Source organism: Schistocerca cancellata, chromosome 5 (assembly GCF_023864275.1).
Source record: "Schistocerca cancellata isolate TAMUIC-IGC-003103 chromosome 5, iqSchCanc2.1, whole genome shotgun sequence".
In the NCBI taxonomy this organism is placed as follows: Eukaryota; Metazoa; Arthropoda; class Insecta; order Orthoptera; family Acrididae; genus Schistocerca; species Schistocerca cancellata.
The window spans coordinates 165,489,798-165,513,640 of record NC_064630.1 but is presented as its reverse complement, the minus strand read 5'-3'; positions in this window follow the sequence as shown (position 1 = coordinate 165,513,640).

Here is a 23,843-nt window from a genome sequence, read left to right as displayed (position 1 = left end):
CGCTAGAGAGGGCAGAATGGAGGAAACTTGTTAATGAGTCTAAAAACGCACACAGGGTTGTAATACCATGAGAACAAGAAGAACTTGTTACAAAAGGTTTCGGAAACCACAATTGTTAAGCAGTTGCGTTGATCGCAGTGACTGCCGCATGAAATATGCCATAGACAGGCGCAAGATAACAATTTTAATGCTACTTGATTTCATTAAAACATTTAATATTATTGATTACTATATTAATTGTATAAACGAAGTAGCTGCATTTCTTTGAAGTTGCAGTACATTTCTTCGACAGCTACATTGAAAGCATGTATCAACGAGTGGGTGGGTCGGAGAAGTCGTTTGGAAATAAACGTCTCCGCAGCCTCCCAGGTATAGGCCAAGGTCCATTACTGTCTTCACTGTATATAATGGTCATTTCATCTGGACCACAAATAACCTTATACGTCGGGCAACCAAAGCTAAAAAGCTTGCACATAATGTGAAGGACAGTCAGACAACTGACTGAGTGAAAGTCCAAATCGGCAGCAGCTGTTTTAGTGTTTTCACTATACAACGACCGCTTTCATAACCTGTAGATGTACACTCCTGGAAATTGAAATAAGAAAACCGTGAATTCATTGTCCCAGGAAGGGGAAACTTTATTGACACATTCCTGGGGTCAGATACATCACATGATCACACTGACAGAACCACAGGCACACAGACACAGGCAACAGAGCATGCACAATGTCGGCACTAGTACAGTGTATATCCACCTTTCGCAGCAATGCAGGCTGCTATTCGCCCATGGAGACGATCGTAGAGATGCTGGATGTAGTCCTGTGGAACGGCTTGCCATGCCATTTCCACCTGGCGCCTCAGTTGGACCAGCGTTCGTGCTGGACGTGCAGACCGCGTGAGACGACGCTTCATCCAGTCCCAAACATGCTCAATGGGGGACAGATCCGGAGATCTCGCTGGCCAGGGTAGTTGACTTACACCTTCTAGAGCACGTTGGGTGGCACGGGATACATGCGGACGTGCATTGTCCTGTTGGAACAGCAAGTTCCCTTGCCGGTCTAGGAATGGTAGAACGATGGGTTCGATGACGGTTTGGATGTACCGTGCACTATTCAGTGTCCCCTCGACGATCACCAGTGGTGTACGGCCAGTGTAGGAGATCGCTCCCCACACCATGATTCCGGGTGTTGGCCCTGTGTGCCTCGGTCGTATGCAGTCCTGATTGTGGCGCTCACCTGCACGGCGCCAAACACGCATACCACCATCATTGGCACCAAGGAAGAAGCGACTCTCATCGCTGAAGACGACACGTCTCCATTCGTCCCTCCATTCACGCCTGTCGCGACACCACTGGAGGCGGGCTGCACGATGTTGGGGCGTGAGCGGAAGACGGCCTAACGGTGTGCGGGACCGTAGCCCAGCTTCATGGAGACGGTTGCGAATGGTCCTCGCCGATACCCCAGGAGCAACAGTGTCCCTAATTTGCTGGGAAGTGGCGGTGCGGTCCCCTACGGCACTGCGTAGGATCCTACGGTCTTGGCGTGCATCCGTGCGTCGCTGCGGTCCGGTCCGAGGTCGACGGGCACGTGCACCTTCCGCCGACCACTGGCGACAACATCGATGTACTGTGGAGACCTCACGCCCCACGTGTTGAGCAATTCGGCGGTACGTCCACCCGGCCTCCCGCATGCCCACTATACACCCTCGCTCAAAGTCCGTCAACTGCATATACGGTTCACGTCCACGCTGTCGCGGCATGCTACCAGTGTTAAAGACTGCGATGGAGCTCCGTATGCCACGGCAAACTGGCTGACACTGACGGCGGCGGTGCACAAATGCTACGCAGCTAGCGCCATTCGACGGCCAACACCGCGGTTCCTTGTGTCCGCTGTGCCGTGCGTGTGATCATTGCTTGTACAGCCCTCTCGCAGTGTCCGGAGCAAGTATGGTGGGTCTGACACACCGGTGTCAATGTGTTCTTTTTTCCATTTCCAGGAGTGTATCTTCAGGACATATCTGGATACAGAATGAAACTACGTAAGTCGAAGCGCTAATAGTCAACAAAGTAGACAGTAAAGCGATGTACTTGCAAAACTAATTCTTCATGTACCACGACATCCATCTGTGCTACGGTCTTGTAATGCCGCTATAAGCTGCCGACATCCAGTTGGTTCAAAGCATTAGCCCTAAGAACATGCCGCTTGTGTATCAGATATGAATGTAGGTAGAAAATCTGGGTCTTAAGCTAATCTCTAAATGGTCTTCACATCATTTTGAAAGATGATCAGCCAACATTTTATTTAAATAGTTCCTCCAATACTCCGAGAGAGATTCTAATTATCTTTAAAAAAAAACGGTAAAGAATCTTGTCATAAATTTAGGTGAGCTTTTAAATGAGGAAGAACAAAATTCGTAACATGCAAGATATCTCTCACAACATGCGATAAAGTCGCGAATTGAACAGTGAGCCGAAAAAAGAATTAATGTTCTTTACTTTACGTTTATGGTCACAAATTTTTTGTCATCAAACTTCCGATTTCGGTCTATAATGACCATCTTCAGATCTGTTTTATAAAAACATGTCCTAATATACCGGAGCCATAGTGGCATCGTCAAGTGCTAAACATAAAATCAGCGCCAGCATCGTCAAATGTATATAAATGATGGTATATACAAGAGTCACATTGTCGGCAGTACTACTGTTCAAAAGTTTGCTTTGAACAGTAGTGCTGCTAACGGGCTTACGCCACCTTACTAAGATTGCCTCTATTCAAGCATGGTACCACTGTACTGTTGAGGTCAGATCCAACATCGTGCTGCATCAGCAACCCCCCCATTGTCCACGTACTGCTTCTTTGGGTCAAACAGATGGATGTCGGAGGATGCGAGATCCGGGCTGTACGCTACACTACTGGCCAATAAAATTGCTACACCACGGAGATGACGTGCTACAGACGCGAAATTTAACCGAAAGGAAGAAGATGCTGTGATATGCAAATGATTAGCTTTTCAGAGCATTCACAAAAGGTTGGCGCCGGTGGCGACACCTACAACGTGCTGACATGAGGAAAATTTCCAACCGAATTCTCATACACAAACAGCAGTTGACAGGCGTTGCCGGGTGAAAAGTTGTTGTGATGCCTCGTGTAAGGAGGAGAAATGCGTAACATCACGTTTCCGACTTTAATAAAGGTCGGATTGTAGCCTATCACGATTGCGGGTTATCGTATAGCGACATTGCTGCTTGCGTTGGTCGAGATCGAATTACTGTTCGCAGAATAAGGAATCGGTGGGTTCAGGAGGGTAATACAGAACGCTGTGCTGGATCCCACCTGGCCTCGTATTAGTAGCAGTCGAGATGACAGGCATCTTATCCGCATGGCTGTAACGGATCGTGCAGCCACGTCTCGATCCCTGAGTCAACAGATGGGGACGGTTGCAAGACAACAACGATCTGCACGAACAGTTCGACGACGTTTGCAGCAGCATGGATTATCAGCTGCGGTTACCCTTGACGCTGCATCACAGACAGGAGCGCCTGTGATGGTGTACTCAACGGCGAACCTGGGTGCACGAATGGCAAAATGTCATTTCTTCGGATGAATGCAGGTTCTGTTTTCAGCATCCGTGTTTGGGGACATCGCGGTGAACGCACATCGGAAGCGTGTATTCGTCATCGCCATACTGGCGTATCACCCGGCGTGATATTATGGGATGGCATTGTTTGCACGTCTCGCTCACATCTTGTTCGCATTGACGGCACTTTAAACAATGGACGTTACATTTGTGTTACGACCCGTGGCTCTACCCTTCATTCGATCCCTGCGAAACCCTGCATTTCAGCACGACCGCATGTTGCAGGTCCTGTACGGCCTTTCTGGATACAGAAAATGTTCGACTGCTGCCCTGCCCACCACATTCTCTAGATCTCTCACCAACTGAAAATGTTTGGTCAATGGTGGCCGAGCAACTAGCTCGTCACAGTACGCCAGTCACTACTCTTGATGAACTGTGGTATCGTGTTGCAGCTGCATGGGCAGCTGTACCTGTACACGCCATGCAAGCTCTGTTGGACTCAATGCCCTGGCGTATCAAGGCCGTTATTACGGCCAGAAGTGGTTGTTCTGGGTACTGATTTCTTAGGATCTATGCACCCAAACTGGGTAAAAATGTAATCACGTGGCAGTTCTAGTATAGTATGTTTGTCCAATGAACACCCGTTTATCTTCTGCATTTCTTCTTGGTGTTGCAATTTTAATGGCCAGTAGTGTAGTTGTAAGTCCTAGGAATTTGATTAATTTATCGTGTAACCGAAGTTTAACCGATTCCTTTTAGTATTCATGTGGATGACCTTACACTTTTCTTTGTTTAGTGTCAATTGCCAGTTGTCGGACCTTATCGATATCATTTCTAAATAGCTTTGCAATTTGTTTTGATCTTACTAGCCGGTGAACGACTGGCTCATCTGCAAATAACCTAAGACGGTAGACTGTCTCTTAAATAGTTTGTACAGATTGGGAACAGCAGAGGGCCTATAATACTACTTTGTGGAACGCTAGCTGTGTGCGGCTGGCCGGCACGGCGGGATCGCACAGATTTGCGCGCCGTTATTGAGGTGATGTCAGACGCCTCGCTCAACGAGTCACCGTGCTTTAATTGACTGACAAGTCTACGTAGACATTCTGCATGCGCCTGTGAATATCTGCGATGCTCTGTGATTCTGCTAATAGAAAATGACAGCTCTCTGCTCGGAACCTCCTTGAAGGTTACGGGTAAAGCTATAACGTACCGGGACTTCATGAAGCGGAAATATTTTACGATGTCGCACGACGAATTTCGCATTTTTTCAACCGAAACTGACAGAGAAAAAAGTGTGTTGCATTACTTATTGAACACCCCTCGTATTTGTCAGTCGACTGTACTGAATCAGCGTAGCAGGATGAGTCGTCGTGGAGAAGAGAAAGGACGTGGCAATGAACACTGAATGAATTTGCCTGATTTGTTAATGTGATTCCCATTATTCCAAACGATCATGATGTGTATGCTGTGGACTCTTTCAAGATGACGAATTCCTTTCTCACAGGGCTGTACGCGTAGTTTCGCGGTTTGGCACCCTTTTGCACATCGACAAGCCCACGAAACCTTTTAGTTTAATAATGTGAAAATGTCTCTTACTACAGTGACGGAGAAAAAAATCTCAACACCATGTAGGAATTGTGCGACATTAACGATATTTCGTAAGAGTGTTTCTACATCTCAAGGATTATGTCTATTCAAATTTCACGCCAGTCGCATTTTAGTGTCACTAATAGTGTCACTATGAGAATGCAAATCGGGTTTGCTTTCCGTACACGCTACAACTGTCACGATCGTTAGTGACCTTTAGAATTGGACTTGGTGCGCTGATGTTAGTCGGGAATGCCTTTAAGGCGACAAAGACTCCATTATCAGCCTCCAGTCCGCGGCTCGTGATCTTACGGTAGCGTTCTCGCTTCCCGCACGCGGGGTCCCGGGTTCGATTCCCGGCGCGGTCAGGGATTTTCTCTGCCTCGAGATGACTAGGTGTTGTGTGTCTCTCATCATCATTTCATTCTCACTCACTCGCAAGTCGCCGTAGTGGCGTTAAACAACTTGTGGAGCGGCGGCCGAACCACCCGAGAGGAGTCTCCAGGCCACCAATGCCATACGCTCGTTATGATTAGCAGCCCCCACAGAGTTTGAACGAGGTCGTGTGATATGGCTACGAGAAGCTGGATGTTCCTCCTTCGATGCTGCATAAACATGGCAAGAATTTTGCCACTGTACTTGATTGCTGGCAGCGGTAGTCACGAGAAAATACGGTAGCAGGAAGACGGAGCTCCGGGCGGCCACATGGCGTTATCGTGACTGAAGAACATCTTGTACGCCGCACAGCTCAGGCGCATCGTACTTCCTCTGCACCAGCCACTGGAGCAGCGGTTGATACCATTGTGAGACAATGAACTGTTACAAATCGTTTACTTCAAGGATACCTCCGTGACAGAAGCCCCTTAGCGTGCATTCCAGTGAGCCCCAACTACCACCATTTGCGACTTCAATGGTGTCACGCGAGAGCTCACTGGAAGGCAGCCTAGAGGTCTACATCTACATCTACAACCATACTCCGCAAGCCACCTGACGGTGTGTGGCGGAGGGTATTTTGAGTACCTCTATCAGTTGTCCCTTCTATTCCAGTCTCGTATTGTCCGTCGAAAGAAAGATTGTCGATATGCCTCTGTGTGGGCTCTAATCTCTCTGATTTTATCCTTTGCAAGATATACTTAGGAGGGAACAATATACTGCTTGACTTCTCGGTGAAGGTATGTTCTCGGAACTTCAACAAAAGCCCGTACCGAGCTACTGAGCGCCTCTCTTGCAGAGTCTCCCACTGGAGTTTATCTGTCATCTCAGTAACGCTTTCGCGATCATGTAACGAAGCGCGCTGCTCTCCTCTGGATCTTCTCTATCTCTTCTAGCAGCCCTATATGGTGCGGATCCCACACCGGTGAGCAGTATTCGAGCAGTGGGCGAACAAGTGTACTGTAACCTACTTCTTTTGTTTTCGGACTGCATTTCCTTAGGATTTTTCCAATGAATCTCAGTCTGGCATCTGCTTTACCGACGATTAATTTTCCATAGTCATTCCATTTTAAATCACTCCTAATGCCTACTCCCAGATAATTTCTGGAATTAACTGCTTCCAGTCGCTGACCTGCTACATTGTAGCTAAATGATAAAGGATCTTTCTTTCTGTGTATTCGCAGCACATTACACTTGTCTACATTGAGATTCAATTGCCATTCCCTGCACCATGCGTCAATTCGTTGCAGATCCTCCTGCATTTCAGTACAATTTTCCATTGTTACAACCTCTCGATATACTACAGCATCATCCACAAAAAGCCTCAGTGAAATTCCAATGTTAACCACAAGGTCATTTATGTATATTATGAATAGCAACGGTCCTACGACACTCCCTTGCGGCACACCTGAAATCACTCTTACTTCGGAAGACTTCTCCCCACTGAGAATGACATGCTGCATTCTGTTAGCTAGGAACTCTTCAATCCAATCACACAATTGGTCTGATAGTCCATATGCTCTTACTTTGTTCATTAAACGACTGTGGGGAACTGTATCAAAGGCCTTGCGGAAGTCAAGACACGCGACATCTACCTGGGAATCCGTGTCTATGGCCCTCTGAGTCTCGTGGACGAATAGCGCGAGCTGGGTTTCACACGCGTTTTCTGATGAATGATGGTTCTCCGTCAGTGCCAGTAATGGTCGTTTGTTCGTTAGAAGGAGGTCGGTTGTGGGCCTGCAACCAACCTGTCTACCTGCTAGACACAGTGGAGAGTGTTATGGTCAGGCGTATGATTTCGTATGATATCAGGAGCACTCTCGTGCTTATCCCACGTACTGCAGAATTGTCTGATGGTTCGACCTGTTGTGCGGCCATTCATGAACAGCTTTCCATGGGGTATTTTCCAACAGGACAACGCTCACTCATACGCCCCATGTTGTAGCACAACATGCTCTACAGAGTGTCGACATGTTGCGTTGGCCTGCTCGATCATCAGATCTGTCTCCAGTGGAGCACTTATGGACCTCATAGGACGACAACTCAGCGTCATCCACAAGCAGCCGTAACGGTTTCTATACAGACCGACCAAGTGCAGTAGGCAAGAACCCCATCCCACAAACTGACACCCGGCAAGTATACAACACAATGCATGAACGTTTGCTTGCTTGCATTCAACATTCTGGCGGTTACACCGGTTTTTAATGTACCAGTGTTTCACAACTGCAATGACTTACCTGGCACTCTCGCGCTTTCATGAACCTGTGATCTTGCAATATTAATCACTCACATCTACATCTACGTGCTTACCCTGCAATTCACCCTGCAATTCACACTTAAGTGCCTGGCAGAGGGTTCATCGAACCATTTTCATACTACCTCTCTACCATTACACTCTCGAATGGCGCGCGAGAAAAAGGAACACCTAAATCTTTCCGTTCGAGCTCTGATTTTATTATGATGATCATTTCTCTTTACGTAGGTGGGTGTGCACAAAATATTTTAGCATTCGGAAGCGAAAGTTGGTGACTGAAATTTCGTAAATAGATCTCGCCGCAAAGAAAACCGCCTTTGTTTCAGTGACTGCCACCCCAACTCGCATATCATATCAGTACACTCTCACCCATACTGCGCGTTAACACGAAACGAGCTGCCTTCTTTGCACCTTTTCGACGTCCTCCTATGGATCTCACATCGCGCAGCAATATTACAGCAGATGATGGACAAGTGTAATGGAGGCTGTCTCTTTAGTGGGTTTGCCGCATCTTGTAAGTGTTCTGCCAACAAAGCGCAGTCTGTTTCGCTTTGCCCACAATATTATCTATTTTGCCTTTTAATTTAAGTTGCTCATAATAGTAATTCCTAGGCATTTAGTCGAATTGACAGTCCTTAGATTTGTGCGATCGTCGTATACCCAAAATTTATCGGACTCCTTTTGGTATCCTTGTCGATGACCTCGCACTTTTCTTTGTTTAGTGCCAATTGCCACTTTTCGCACCATACAGAAATTCTGTCTAGATCATTTTGTAATTGGAATTGTTAGTCTGATGATTTTACTAGAAGGTAAATAACAGCGTCACCTGCAAACAATCTAAGGGGGCTGCTCAGATTATCACCTAGATTATTTATGTAAATCAGGAACAGCTGAGGGCCTATGACACTACCGTGCGGAACGCCAGATATCACTTCTGTTCTGCTCGATGATTTACCGTGTATCACTACTAACTGTGACCTCTCTGAGAGGAAATCACGATTCCAGTCACACAACTGAGACGATACTTCATATGCACGCAATTTAATAGTCGCTTGTGAGGAACGGTATCAAACGCGTTCTGGAAATCTAGGAATATGGAATCGAGCTGAAATCCCTTGTCGACAGCATTCATTAATTCATGGAAATAAAGAGTACAAGAATGAGATTTTCGGTATCCGTGTTGGTTATGTATCAATAGGTCATTTTCTTCTAGGTGATTCATTATGTTCGAGTGCAGTATATGCTCCAAAATCCTACTGCAATTTGAGTTCAGTGATATGGGTCTCTAATTCAATAGGTTATTCCTATTTCCTTTCTTGAATATTGATGTGACCTGTGCTACTTTCCAGTCTTCAGGAACAGACATTTCATCAAGTGAGCGGCTGTATATGATTGCTAAGAAAGGCTGACATGTCAGCTGTCAAGGTCAGAGGCGGTGTCAACATGATGTGGTGACGTCTACTGTGGCTGACTTTTTGCACGGAATGCTTTTTATTCTAAGTGCATTCTGTGATTCTGTTCAACGGCATTTACGCCAGAAAGTCGTAAGAGACTTGTGGTTGCGGCACAGGTGGTGCCCCTGTTGGGCAGAGAGGTTGCGCACCCGTCTGCAACGCCGTAGCAGCTCTGCTTGGCTTGGCTTGGCGTCTTGATTTACGAGCTCCGCCGTGCTAACGAGGCTCTCTGTTTGCTAGCGGTGAGCGCCCCTCTAATTATTTCTGCATTTGCGTCACTCGCCCTTCCTTATGTCTCTATCAACAAGACACACTCACAAAGACACACACACACACACACACACACACACACACACACAAACTCAAACGCGCGCTAATGACAGCTGATCCCCGTCGTCTTGTATAAATGTGTGTGTGTGTGTGTGTGTGTGTGTGTGTGTGTGTTTTTGGCCCACGTGTGTGAGAATTCCAAAACAGAGCGATGAAAAATGAGCCCAGGAAATGTCTTGTTTATTCATATGGCAATTATCATAACGCTGATGCCAGCGACCAACTATTAATTTCGTAAAAACCAAAAAAAGTAGGTCGTTTCATTCTCGTCTTACTACTACCTCTGCGTTCCCAGTGTCGAATAAAGATGTCGCAATTCGTTGGAATGTATGTTATACAACACCGGTGTGCCTTTCGTCATATAGTTTCTATGTTTCCCATGTATCGCTTAAAACATCATGAAAAACAGATCACTCGAAAAATTAGGTGTCTGATTTGATGAAATTCAGATTTTTGTGAATTTGTGTAGCACACGGCCCGGTTCAAGCCTTTCTAGGCGGCATCATTTGGACACAGCTTAACTGTTCAGTGTATTAAATGTATTTTTGTCGTCTGTAATAACTAGGGCTCGGCAAACGATAGTGGCGTTCGAATGGGCTCGAGATTTCCCGATACTCCGCAGCGTCCGACACACACTATCGAGCTTGTTCGAACGATCTCGTGACATTTGACTCGCATTGCGCGAGTGCAGAGGATACGCAAGACACAGCAATCCAGCCATGATAATAAGCTATGCCTCCGTTAATTTTACAATTTTGTGAAACAGTGGAGGAAATAGCACTAGATTGCATCACTGTACAAACTATTATTTTGTTTGAATAAATTTACAATACGAGCTCTTATACGGTACCAATATGTATGGATGTACACATTTATGCTGACTTCGAAGTACAAGTAACAGCCAAATACAAAAATGTTGTCCTCCACAAAATACATTACTTAACTAAACCCATTACAATATTTTATTTGCTTAAGAGAGACGGTAATGGTTTACCAAGCAGTTTCCAAATGTGCAATTCAATCCCTGTTCACTTACTAGGGTAACAGGTAAAAACGTTATCACATTTTAATCCATTTGAAAACAAAACGGCAACATTCAGATCAAAAAAGAAGAATTAAGTGCTAAACAAAGAAAATATATTGTAACAAACTGTTTGTGATTTTTATCCCGATAATGATTTGCAGCGCAAGATCCATCTTGGATATAGTATCACCCGGTGTTACCAGATCGCGGGACGAGCGAAAGCTCAAGATTTTGATAGATTCATGATTGCAACTTTTCATTTATCTACCATTTGCCGTGTTACAAATGACCTACACCCTAGAAGATATTTCAGTCCGTGTTTCACAGTTATTTTTATTATTAAAATAAATAGTGAATTAAAAACGCTAAGACCGCTCTTTGTTATACTACCAACAAAAATCAATAGAGCGCAGGCCGATCAAAAGACAGAACCGAACCTGAGATTTCCTCAACTGTGATGAAAAGTGTTCGAACCTTCCAAGTCTTTTTCAAACACAGCCCTCATACACTGAAAGAAACGGACATACTGCCTAACATCATGTTGGGCCCCCGCTAGCACGTAGAAGTGCCGCAACACAACGTGGCATGGTCTCGATTAATGTCAGAAGTAGTGCTGGAGGGAATTGACACCATGAATCCTGCAGGGTTGTCCATAAATCCGGAAGAGTTCGAGGGTGCGGAGATCTCATCTGAAAAGCACGTTGCAAGGCATCCCACATATGCTCAATAATGTTCATATCTCGGGAATTCGGTGGATAGCGGAAGTGCTTAAACTCAGAAGAGTGTTCCTGTAGCCACTCTGTAGCAATCCTGGACGTGTGGGGTGTCGCATTGTCCTGCTGGAATTGTCCAAGTCCGTCGGAATGCACAATGGACATGAATGGATGAAGGTGATCAGGTAGCATGCTTACGTACGTGTCACCTGTCAAGAGTGTCCGCCTCCGTAGAGTAGAGGTAGCGCTACCGTTTCCTACGCAGGGGGCCCTGGTTAGATTCCCGGCAGGGGACTGGGTATTGCGTCACCTTCATTATCATTGACTCGCAAGTCACCGATGTGGCGTCACCTAAAAAGGACTTGCAACACGTCGGCCCCTAACTCCCCCGAATGGTGCCTCCCGGCCAACAATGCCATACGACGATTTCCATTTTACCTGTCAGAGACGATTTAGACGTATCAGGGTATCCATATTACTTCAACTGCAACGCCCCACACTACTGGAGAGCCTCCACCAGCCTGAACAATCCCCTGTTGATATGCAGAATCCGTGGAATAATGAGGTTGTCTCCATGCCCGTGCACGTCAATCCGCTCGATACAATTTGAAACGAGACTCGTCCGACCGGATAGTACGCTGCCAGTCATCAATAGTCAAATGTCGATGTTGACGGGTCCAGGCGAGGAGTAAAGATTTGTGCCGTGCAGTCATCAAGGGTACAGGAGTGGGCCTTCGGGTCCGAAAGCCAATATCCATGATGTTTGGTTTAATGTTTCGCACGCTGACACTTTTTGGCGGCCCAGCTTTGAAATCTATAGCAGTTTGCGGAAGGGTTGCACTTCTGTCGTGGTGAACGATTCCCTTCATTCGTCGTTGGTCCCGTCCTTGCAGACTCTTTTTCAGGCCGCAGTGATGTCGGAGATTTGATCTTTTATCGGATTCGTGATATCCACGGTACTGTCGTGAAATGGTCGTACGGGAAAATGGCCACTTCATCGCTACCTCAAAGATGCTGTGTCCCATCGCTCTTTCGCCGTGTATAGCACTACGTTAAAACTCACTTAAATCTTGATAACCTGCCATTTTAGCAGCAATAACCGCTGTAGCAACTGCGGTAGACACTTGTTGTCTTGTATAGGCATTGCCCACCGCAGCACCGTATTGTTTGTTTACGTATCTCTGTATTTGAATACGCATACTTATATCAGTTTCTTTGGCGTTTCAGTGTAATTAGTGCTTGTCTAATAAAACGTCGTGTAGTGTTCATGTTTATGATAGTGAGGGAAGGAATAGGGTGGAACCTGGTGCCGTTGCGTAACAGCTGTGTGTGTGTGTGTGTGTGTGTAAGACGCTTTAACAGCCTCATTCTTAAAACTGTCTGAAACGACTGTTATTTAAATATTTAAAATTTAAATGACGTAACACGTGACTTCATTTAGTCCCATTGACTCTCTCCCATTTCACTCATGTTGACCGGCACAAAGACTTGCTGCTGTTAAATAGCACCAGAGGGACGCCCCATCGGAGGGAATCAAAAGGTAGGATTTAGGGTTGACGTCCGTTGATAACGAGCTCAGTAGAGACGGTCTACACACTTGAGTAGGAATAACGAAGGGAAAGAAATCGACGCTGTCATTTTGAAGAAAAAAAAAATACCATTCCGGGAGGTGCCTTAATCAGTTTAAGGGCATCACACGAAACCTAATACAGAATATATTTGAACTGCTGTTCCCATGAATGTGAATCCAGCAATATGCCACTGCGCCAACTCACTCAGTTAAATCCAACGGATTTAAGCCTTTTCATCTCCGAGTAGCTAGAGCAGCCTACATCCTTCTGAATCTGCTTAGTGTATTCATCTCCAGGTCTCCCTCTACGATTTTTATCCCCCACGCTTCCCTCCAGTACTAAATTGGCAATCCCTTGATGCCTCAGAAAGTGTCCTACCAACCGATCCCTTCGTATAGTCAGGCTGTACAACAGGTTAATCTTCTCCCCAATTCTGTTCAGTACGAGATCCACCCATCTAATCTTTAGCATTCTTCCGTAGCATGTTACGTCGGTGCCATTTGTTACGTTATAATCATGCTGATAAATTAAAAAAAAAAAATATATATATATATATATATATATATTAATTTTTAATTTATCAGCATGATTTTTTTCTTTTGTTAGAGCGTGATTCTTTCTCTCAGGGATATTATCGTTTCTTATCACTTTTACTTACGTGCATAAGTACATGTGAAACGGTTTCTTAAAGGGCCGCTGTTATTCATATACCAACTTTAGATTTTGAACGTGATGACTAAAATATAGTTGCCGTTAACTCAATTGAATGTAATTTTGTTAATTTCTATTTATTGATTGCAAAGCAAGGCTCGAGAGAATTTCGATTGTTGCCGTGGAGCGGCCAAGATAAAACTTACTGAACTTACAGAATCTGTATAATTTAAAAAAAAATTAGCTTTAACGTAAATTAATTATGTGTTGCAATTTAGAAAGGTTCCTACAACGAAATCTCTCGCATTTACCGTTGCTGTTAACACTTAAGAAAATTAATACTTCGGCGCGTAATGGCCGACCCGCAGTGCAAATTACTGAAAAAATGCTTATAAAAATAATTAGCCAGAGCGAGCATTTGAGGTGACAACTGTTACCAGGAAATTCATTTTATGATAACAATAATTAGTTTATTTTAGCAGAATACAGAATAACTTACATAAAATATGTGTAGCCGCTCAATGGCTGCCTTCCGTATCGCGAAACAAAACAGTGTGTGTACCATAAAGTACGTCCTTTCTCCTTGGCCGCACAGTCGCGTCTCTTTACGATCCTTTTCTATTTTCATAGACTCCTTTCAAATAAAGATGTTACTCTTAAATTATCGCTGCGTATCAGTTGTTTCAAGAACATGAACTGTATCTTTTATACTAATTATATTCATAAAATACGTTAACTACGGTTTACAAAAGATAAAAATGTCAATATACAGGGTGTCTCAGCTATCTTGTCCACCCAAAATATCTCTGGAACAATAACAGCTATTGGAAAACGACTTTCAAAAAAATGGCTCTGAGCACTATGGGACTCAACTGCTGAGGTCATTAGTCCCCTAGAACTTAAAACTAGTTAAACCTAACTAACCTAAGGACATCACAAACATCCATGCCCGAGGCAGGATTCGAACCTGCAACCGTAGCGGTCTTGCGGTTCCAGACTGCAGCGCCTTTAACCGCACGGCCACTTCGGCCGGCCCGGAAAACGACTTTCACCGGTATCAATGTAGGGCTGGGGCCCATGAATGTACATACTTGGAAACATTCTAAAACGAAAGCATATGTGTTTTTAACACAAACTTATGTTTTTTTTAAATGGACCTCCTATATTTTTTCTTCAGCAATCCATAGCATGACAAAGCACATACACAATGGCGCTGATTGCATCGCAGTATTCCCATTACATCACGAGATATTGAGCCGCGAAGTTGACGCTTGAAACACGCGACATGCGCTGTTAGCGCACGTCCTGAGGCTCAGGCGTGAACCCCATGCTGCCCGTAATCGCGATGTGATTGACATGTGTAATCACACCTCCATACTTATCAAGAGGTCCGAAACGAATAATACGGTCTGCTGCCATCAACTCTCATAAGCACATAACGGTTTCCCTCTTGCACGTTTTACGTATCTACGTACACAATATGAACCAGTACCGATCGGTGTACACCCGTCAGGTTGTCTTATTTATCCTGCACACCCAAAATAAGGTTTATCTAATGCGTGATATGACCCATTGTGCCTGTCGCGCAGGGCCTGGCTCTACCGAGTCAAGTGTCCAACGTAGTTCCCACTACTGCCACAGTTACCACTTCGCCTTGTTTATGATTTGCGACCCATGCAAACTCCTGTACTCAACCACCCTCCGAGCATCCCATTTGTTGTTGCTTTGGCGTGCAGTACACCGCTTGCCAGTGTAGTCGTGCATCAGAGTAGTCTAGTGACGGCACGGAGGTAGTACACATTGTGAATAAACGTTGAGCTTATACTGTACAGTATAATGTACACACATGAAGATATGGTAGAAATGCTGCTGATCTATGGAGAATGTACGTTGACGGGAAATACGTTATGAGATTGCTTGTTTGTTGATAGTACTGTTAGCGAACATTATGATTATTAAGTTAATATGTCTGTTTTCTACCCTACTTTACATACCTGTACTGTACCCTGTTGTAGGTGGACGAAATTCTGTTCAGGCAGAACGACTGTACAGAAGAAGATTCCCTGACAAGCCATCGCCTTCGCGCCGGATGTTTGGTCGTCTCACATCTCGTCTACGTGACACGGGAAGCTTAAATCCAAGACCTCGACATCGTCCTAGAACACGCACAGATGAACGTGCTGAAGTTGCTGTGCTCGCTACCATAGCTGTGAATCCTCAAATCAGCACACTTCAAATTGAACGTGAAGTTGGTATGTCGAAATCAAGTGCACAGCGTATTCTTAGACGTCATAAATTTCATCCTTACCATGTTCATTTACACCAATGAAATGACTTCCGCAATAGGGTAATATTTTGTCGGTGGGATCAGCAAAAACTTCTGACTAATCCAAATTTTTTTGCTGATGTTCTCTACCGACGAGGCATCATTCTCCAACAAAGGAATTGTCAATATGAGGAATATGCATTATTGGTCCGCAGACAATCCAAAATGGCTCCGTCAGGTAGAGCATCAACGTCCGTGGAAAGTTAATGTTTGCTGTGAGATTATTGGAGATACCATTATCGGACCTTTCTCTATAAATGGCATCCAAAATGGCAGACAATACTCCCATTCTCCAACAAAGGAATTGTCAATATGAGGAATATGCATTATTGGTCCGCAGACAATCCAAAATGGCTCCGTCAGGTAGAGCATCAACGTCCGTGGAAAGTTAATGTTTGCTGTGAGATTATTGGAGATACCATTATCGGACCTTTCTCTATAAATGGCATCCAAAATGGCAGACAATACTCCAGATTTATACGACACAATCTTCCTGTTCTCTTGGACACCGTACCTCTGAACCGGAGAATGGTCTTGTGTTATCAGCATGACGGATGCCCTGTACATAACGCCCTACGAGCACGACGACTTCTGAACCGTAAGTTCCCTGGTAGGTGGGTTGGACGAGGTGGCCCAGTTAGGTGGCCTGCCCGATCTCCGGACCTTACACCGCTGGATTATTTTCTTTGGGGAGCAGTGAAGGATGCTGTTTACCGACATGAACTAACAACACCAGAGGACATGAAGCAACGTATTATTGATGCTTGTACAGCCATCAAAGAGGAAACAGTAGCACGAAGTAGGGTATCCTTCATCCGCAGAGTGACCCTATGTATGCAAGCCAATGGGTATCACTTTGCGCATGAGATGTGAACGCTATGTTTAGTATGTAGTGCTGGTATCACAGTGGAAGTTTCTACAAAGGGCCATTTTACCCAGTGATGTTAAGAAACATTTGTTTGCAACAATTTGTCATTTAACGCATTAGATAAACATAACATTGATAATTATGTGATAACAAAACTAATTGGTTAAACATGTTTACATTCATTTTCTATGTCCTACCTGAATTTCCCAAATCAAAACACTTTTACCTAAATAACGGTAAAACTTTTAGTCCACTTGCTCGTTTCACTAAAACCATCAACATGAATTTTACTATTACGAGTGAATGATTAACTGTCACTTGCGCTAGATATACAGTAAAGTAAAGTTTTAACGTTGAACGGCATTACATTTTTAGTAACGGATTAACGATAAGCGAAGTTAACTTTGTGACTAACGTTGCGGTACACAGATATGTTACAGAACCGCATCACCCCTAGCCTATGGGATAAATACCTGCTGGAATGTACGACGTTAATGCAGGATGGCTGCAGACCGTATTATTCGTTTCGGACCTCTTGATAAGTATGGAAGTGTGATTACGCATGTCAATCACATCGCGATTACGGGCAGCATGGGGTTCACGCCTGAGCCTCGGGACGTGCGCTAGCAGCGCATGTCAGGTGTTTCAAGCGTCAACTTCGCGTCTCAATATCTCAGGATATAATGGGAATCTTGCGATGCAATCAACGCCATTGTGTATGTGCTTTGTCATGCTGTGGATTGCTGAAGAAAAAATATAGGAGGTCCATTTAAAAAAACATAAGTTTGTGTTAAAAAACACATATGCTTTCGTTTTAGAATGTTTCCAAGTATGTACATTCATGGGCCCCAGCCCTACATTGATACCGGTGAAAGTCGTTTTCCAATAGCTGTTATTGTTCCAGAGATATTTTGAGTGGACAGGATAGCTGGAACACCCTGTATATGTGACGTACCGTCACAATCACCACATTTCAAAAGCTTCTATTCTCTTCTTGTCTAAACTTTATCGTCCACGATTCACTTCCATACAAGGCTACACTCGATACAAATACTTTCAGAAAAGACTTCCTGGCAGTTAAATCTAAGCTAACAAATTTCTCTTCTTCAGAAATGCTTTCGTTTCCATCGACAGTCTACATTTTATGTCCTCCCTATTTCGACCATCATCAGTTATTTTTCTGCCCAAATAGCAAAACACATCCACTACTTTAAGTGCCTCAATTCCTAATCTAATTCGCCCACCATTACCTAATTTAATTCGACTACATTCCATTATCCTCGTTTTTCTCTTCTTGACATTCATCTTATAGTCTCCAAGATATTGTCCATTCCGTTCAATTGCTCTTCCAAGCCCTTTGCTGTCTCTGAAAGAATTAAGAATTACAATATCGTCGACAAACCTCAAAGGTTTATTTCTTCTCCTTGGATTTTAATTCCTATTCCAAATTTTTCTTTTCTTTCCTTTACTGCTTGCTTAATACACAGCTTGGATAACAGCGCGGATAGGCTACAACTTGTCTCACTCCATTGTCAACCACTGCTACCCTTTCGTGCCTCTCGACTCTTATAACAGCCATCTAGTTTCTGTACAAATTTTAAATAGCCCTTCGCTCTCTGTATTTTACCCCTGCCACCTTCAGAATTTGAAACATTGTCGAAAGCTTTCTCTAAGTCTACCTTCTAAGCTAAGTCGTAAGGTTAGTATTGCCTCACATGATCCTACATTTCTACGGAATCCAAACTTATCCTCCCCGTGTTCAGCTTCTACATGTTTCTCCATTCGTTTGTAATGAATCGTGTTAGCATTTTGCAACCGTGGCTTATTAAACTCATAGTTCGGTATTTTTCACACTGTAAGTAGGCTGTTTATGTTTTCTTTATGTAAGTAGGCTGTTTAGATTTTTATATTGGTAATGCCACGTAGCGCTCTGTATGAAAATCACTGGCTGTGCTGTGTGCAGCCTGTGGCTAGTTTGCATTGTTGTCTGCCATTGTAGTGTTAGGCAGCGGCAGCTGGATGTGAACAGAGCGTAGCGTTGCGCAGTTGGAGGTGAGCTGCCAGCAGTGGTGGATGTGGGGAGAGAGATGGTGGAGTTTTGTAATTTGTCATGAACTGCTGTATATATATATATTATGACTATTAAGGTAAATACATTGTTTGTTCTCTATTAATATCTTTCATTTGCTAACTATCCCTATCAGTAGTTAGTGCCTTCTGTAGTTTGAATCTTTTATTTAGCTGGCAGTAGTGGCGCTCGCTGTATTGCAGTAGTTCGAGTAACGAAGATTTTTGTGAGGTAAGTGATTTGTGAAAGGTATAGGTTAAAGTTAGTCAGGGCCATTGTTTTGTAGGGATTATTAAAAGCCAGATTGCGGTGCGCTAAAAATATTGTGTGTCAGTTTAAGCACAGTCGTGTATAATTGTTCAAAGGGGACGTTTCATATGGCGAACATTTACCAGTACTGCTAATGAGATTTTAATACAACATTTTGGTGTACTTGAAAATACATTCTGAATTAAAGTACTTTCTGGGAGATACCAGATGACACAGTGGTTAGTTAATGTGACAGCTACACGATTATATCACGACGTTACTAATGTGTGACACAATTTACATTGTTGCTTTTGCGGAGTATCTGTTTTATATCTGCACAGTTTTTCTGTATTATTCTGGAAAGTAAAACATGTTTTAGTACTAACTTTTGTGGTATAGCTACAAGGAGACAGCCTTTTCTGTAGCACAACAATAAGTTACAGCACAGTACTTTCTTCATCACGGCAATAAGCGTAATAAGTAAGATATCTCTACGCAAAGCATTTCACTTTTGTTTATCATGAGGTAAGTACATTGGCTTCTGCAGAACTTAGCTTTCGGAGGAAAATAACTACGACACTTCCACAGAGATTATCTTACAGCAAGACGCATATTTAGCGCTACAGGACACGTATTTGAGTGATTAATTTTGTACTTAAAACATTTATTTTTAAAGATTTTTGAATTACAAAGAAAGTTTTCCGTGATACATTTCATTCCTTTGCTGTAATCTGTAACAGCTGAGGGTATAATTACATTAATCCTCAGGGGGGTACACGCCTACTTTGTGTACCATGTGTTTGGCAAGCACAAGGAGCTCTAGCCAATATGGTATTTGCTTATACAACTTTACACATCGGTACCATATTTCTTTAACACATAATTACACAGCTATCTGATCATTTAACTGAGAGAGACAAACTTTTTTATTACGTCAGTGACACATGTTTACGCAATTACAGAGTTGGATTACTTCACACTTACGAAACTGTATTTTGTCTGTACTTTGTGAACTGTTCATATTTTTTCGGACCCATTGTGATATTATGAGATCTTTGAATGATACATTTGGTATGGGATCACGATTTTTAAAGTACGTTTGAGGCAGATGACACTTTTGACATGAGCAGAGAATTTTTTTTAGGTTTTGACATTATTGGAGGAAGCTACGACGATTTTGAGATTTGACTGAGGTGTTATGATGTTATTTTTACGACGACGATGTGTATTATGCTGTTGACGTATGTTTATGTCAATAAGATGATGCTACCATATATGAGGAATGTGATTACGTGTTTATATGTATATGAATAATGAATAGAAGTTAGGGACTCTTGACTTGTGAAAAAGGATGTTGGAAACCAAGAATCGTACTTTAAGAGTTATGAAACGTGTGCAAATGCGTGAATGTATCACAATGCCGGCGAAAATTTTTTTGGACACTGTTATATTCATAGGATTTTGTTTCTACACATTTGCAACGTAAATTCTCGACCTGTGAAAATATTATATGAGACTGTTACTGTAGCGGAAACTGCTGTCGTAAATATTTCTGTAAGAAAGTTAAGTGACCACCTGCATGTGCGTCGTGGGCACACAGCTGTGTCAGACACCTGGAGAACAAGCCTTTTCAGACGCTCAGGTAGAAAAGAAAAAAAAAGGGAGGCCATTATCCTCGCTTTTGACATACCTTTGTAGAAGGCACCGCAAACACGACACGCTTACATCTGCACACCTGATTATGACAAGTGTCTTTCTCTAGAATTGAGGGAATTTTTACTGCGTTATGAAATGCCACATGGCTAATGAATGATGTTTCGTGCCGTCCTTTGTACATATTTGCTCATTTTCTTTAATATCTAGTTTCTAGCTGCACTGCAGCATTGGTTAAAATAAAATTTAATATATGTACTAATATAGTTATTTTATGCCTACAGATCCAGTCAATAAGAAATTTATGATCTACTTCCAAGAAAACGAGGGCACATAAATAGACATTTCCCTTCACAGGAATTGCATAAATAATTTCTTTACGATTTGGTAACTTACCTGCTAATGTAAGTTCTCGTGATGCATCACTTTAGTGTTAAGATGTGACATAGGTATTAAACATGGCCATTTTACTGTAATATTTTTTCTGCTTGGGCTTTGTCATGTATAGATATAAGTTTTATATTTTTTATATTTGCTGCTGCTGTTTTCCAGGCATAGTGTTACTGAATTTTAAATTGTGTTACTCTGTTAAGCTAGTTTTACTACTGACTTATTTTTCTTGTTACTGCACATTGGCTCATATTAGTTGTAATGTTGCATTGCTTGGTAATTTAGATTTACTGTAGCTTGCTTTGCAATTTTCCATTTTTTTTGCATTGCTGTTTGTGTTAATTTGTTATGTGCTGCTGCATTGCCTCGTCCCTTAGTTTAGCATCTGAGCTCAGTAGATTTAAGTTAGCTTAAGAGGAGTAGACTATATAAGACACTAACTATGATGAATTTATAAGAAATGCATTGAGAAGCTATCAGAAAATGGTCTGGGAAAAAAAAGGATACTGTACAGTGGAGAAAAACTATTTTTGACAGAGGATGTGAACAGAATACAGAAGGCAGGCTTAGATAGGACTTTTGGGAATAATGATGAATGAAGGGAGATCTCCAAGAATCAAAGAAAGTTTTGTTTGCAAAATACTGCAATGAAACAAACCCTGTCCTTTCCTTTTGTGTTATCCCACTATGTGTTTGGGTACCCGTGTGTAATTATGTTCTTCCTGTCTTTATATGTTTATCTGATAAGACTTATGTTGTAGAATTTTTCTAATACTCAGCTACATTCACTATGATGAGGAATACTGTTATCCTCAAATATACTTTGCATTAATAATATGGTATTTTCTTTGTAAAGATGTTTACACATTATGTATTCTGTTTTTTTTTTAATGCTCATATGTAAAGTTGATGTTTCAAAAGTTATTCTGATCTTTTATGTATTTACTTATGTCATAATTCTTGTAACACTGATGTATATGTTTATTTCTATTCTGTTGTAAAGCCTGTACTGCAAATGTTATCTGTATTGTTATGTTCTTTAATGATGTATTTTGTACCTTTGTAATCATATTCTTATGTTATAAAATTGTAACTGACACCAGTTCATCAAATTAAGTAACTTGTAAGCATTCATTTCACTGCACATATTTCTGTTGGTCAGAGTAATGCACAATATGTGAGAAGTTGGGACTGTTAGTGTTTGCACATGTGTTAATAATTCAGCAAGGGACTGGATAACAGCATTGCTGGTTCTAAGGACATTTCAAACAAATTTTTTATGAGTGGACAAGTGGTGGTTTATGGACTTGCTATATTCTCCGCAAGACTCTTCGATGGTGAATGTGCACCTGCACAGTCGCAACAGATGGCTGCTGGCCGTCTCCACAAGGACTACAGTGGGTCTGCATCTTTGATGACTCACCAATACCATTATTTCTACAAGGACTACAGTGGGTCTACACCTTTGCTGACTCACCAATACCATTATTTCTACAAGGACTGCAGTGGGTCTGCACCTCTGGTGGCCCACCAATACCACAATCTCTACCAGGACTACAGTGGGTCTAATCTGTGATGACCTACCTACCAATATTCTTCAAAACGTCGAATGACTCTGCTGTGGGTTTGCTCTGTTGTGGCCCATTACCTGTCAGCATGTCAAGAGTCAGCACAGTCTTTCAGTTGGAAGGACAACACTACTTCTTCAAGACTGCATGGAAATCCACTACTTCCGTGTGCATTGTCTTTTACTGCTCAGACTTTGACAAAAGAAACGGCAATTTTACTGTTATGAACAATCTGGACTGTCTTTATGGACTGTGAGAAAATTTTAGGTTTTGACCAACATTGTATTAATAAGTGTGTGCATTTGATATCTTTCTTACTGTAATTATGAAAAAATTTTTCAAATCTGTATTGGCCACTGCCCAAAAAAAATTGTAAAATTTTTTGTGGGGAGCGTGGGGGCTATGTAAGTAGGCTGTTTATGTTTTCTTTATGTAAGTAGGCTGTTTAGATTTTTATATTGGTAATGTCACGTAGCGCTCTGTATGAAAATCACTGGCTGTGCTATGTGCAGCCTGTGGCTAGTTTGCATTGTTGTCTGCCATTGTAGTGTTAGGCAGCGGCAGCTGGATGTGAACAGAGCGTAGCGTTGCGCAGTTGGAGGTGAGCCGCCAGTAGTGGTGGATGTGGGGAGAGAGATGGCGGAGTTTTGTAATTTGTCATGAACTGCTGTATATATATATATATATTATGACTATTAAGGTAAATACATTGTTTGTTCTCTATTAATATCTTTCATTTGCTAACTATCCCTATCAGTAGTTAGTGCCTTCTGTAGTTTGAATCTTTTATTTAGCTGGCAGTAGTGGCGCTCGCTGTATTGCAGTAGTTCGAGTAACGAAGATTTTTGTGAGGTAAGTGATTTGTGAAAGGTATAGGTTAAAGTTAGTCAGGGCCATTGTTTTGTAGGGATTATTGAAAGTCAGATTGCGTTGCGCTAAAAATGTTGTGTGTCAGTTTAAGCACAGTCGTGTATAATTGTTCAAAGGGGACGTTTCAACACCTTCAGAACCTCCTTTCTTTGGGATTGGATTTATTATATTCTTCTTGGAGTCTGAGGATTTTTCGCCTGTCTCACACGTCTTACTCACCAGATAGAAGAGTTTTATCATGGCAGGCTCCCCAAGG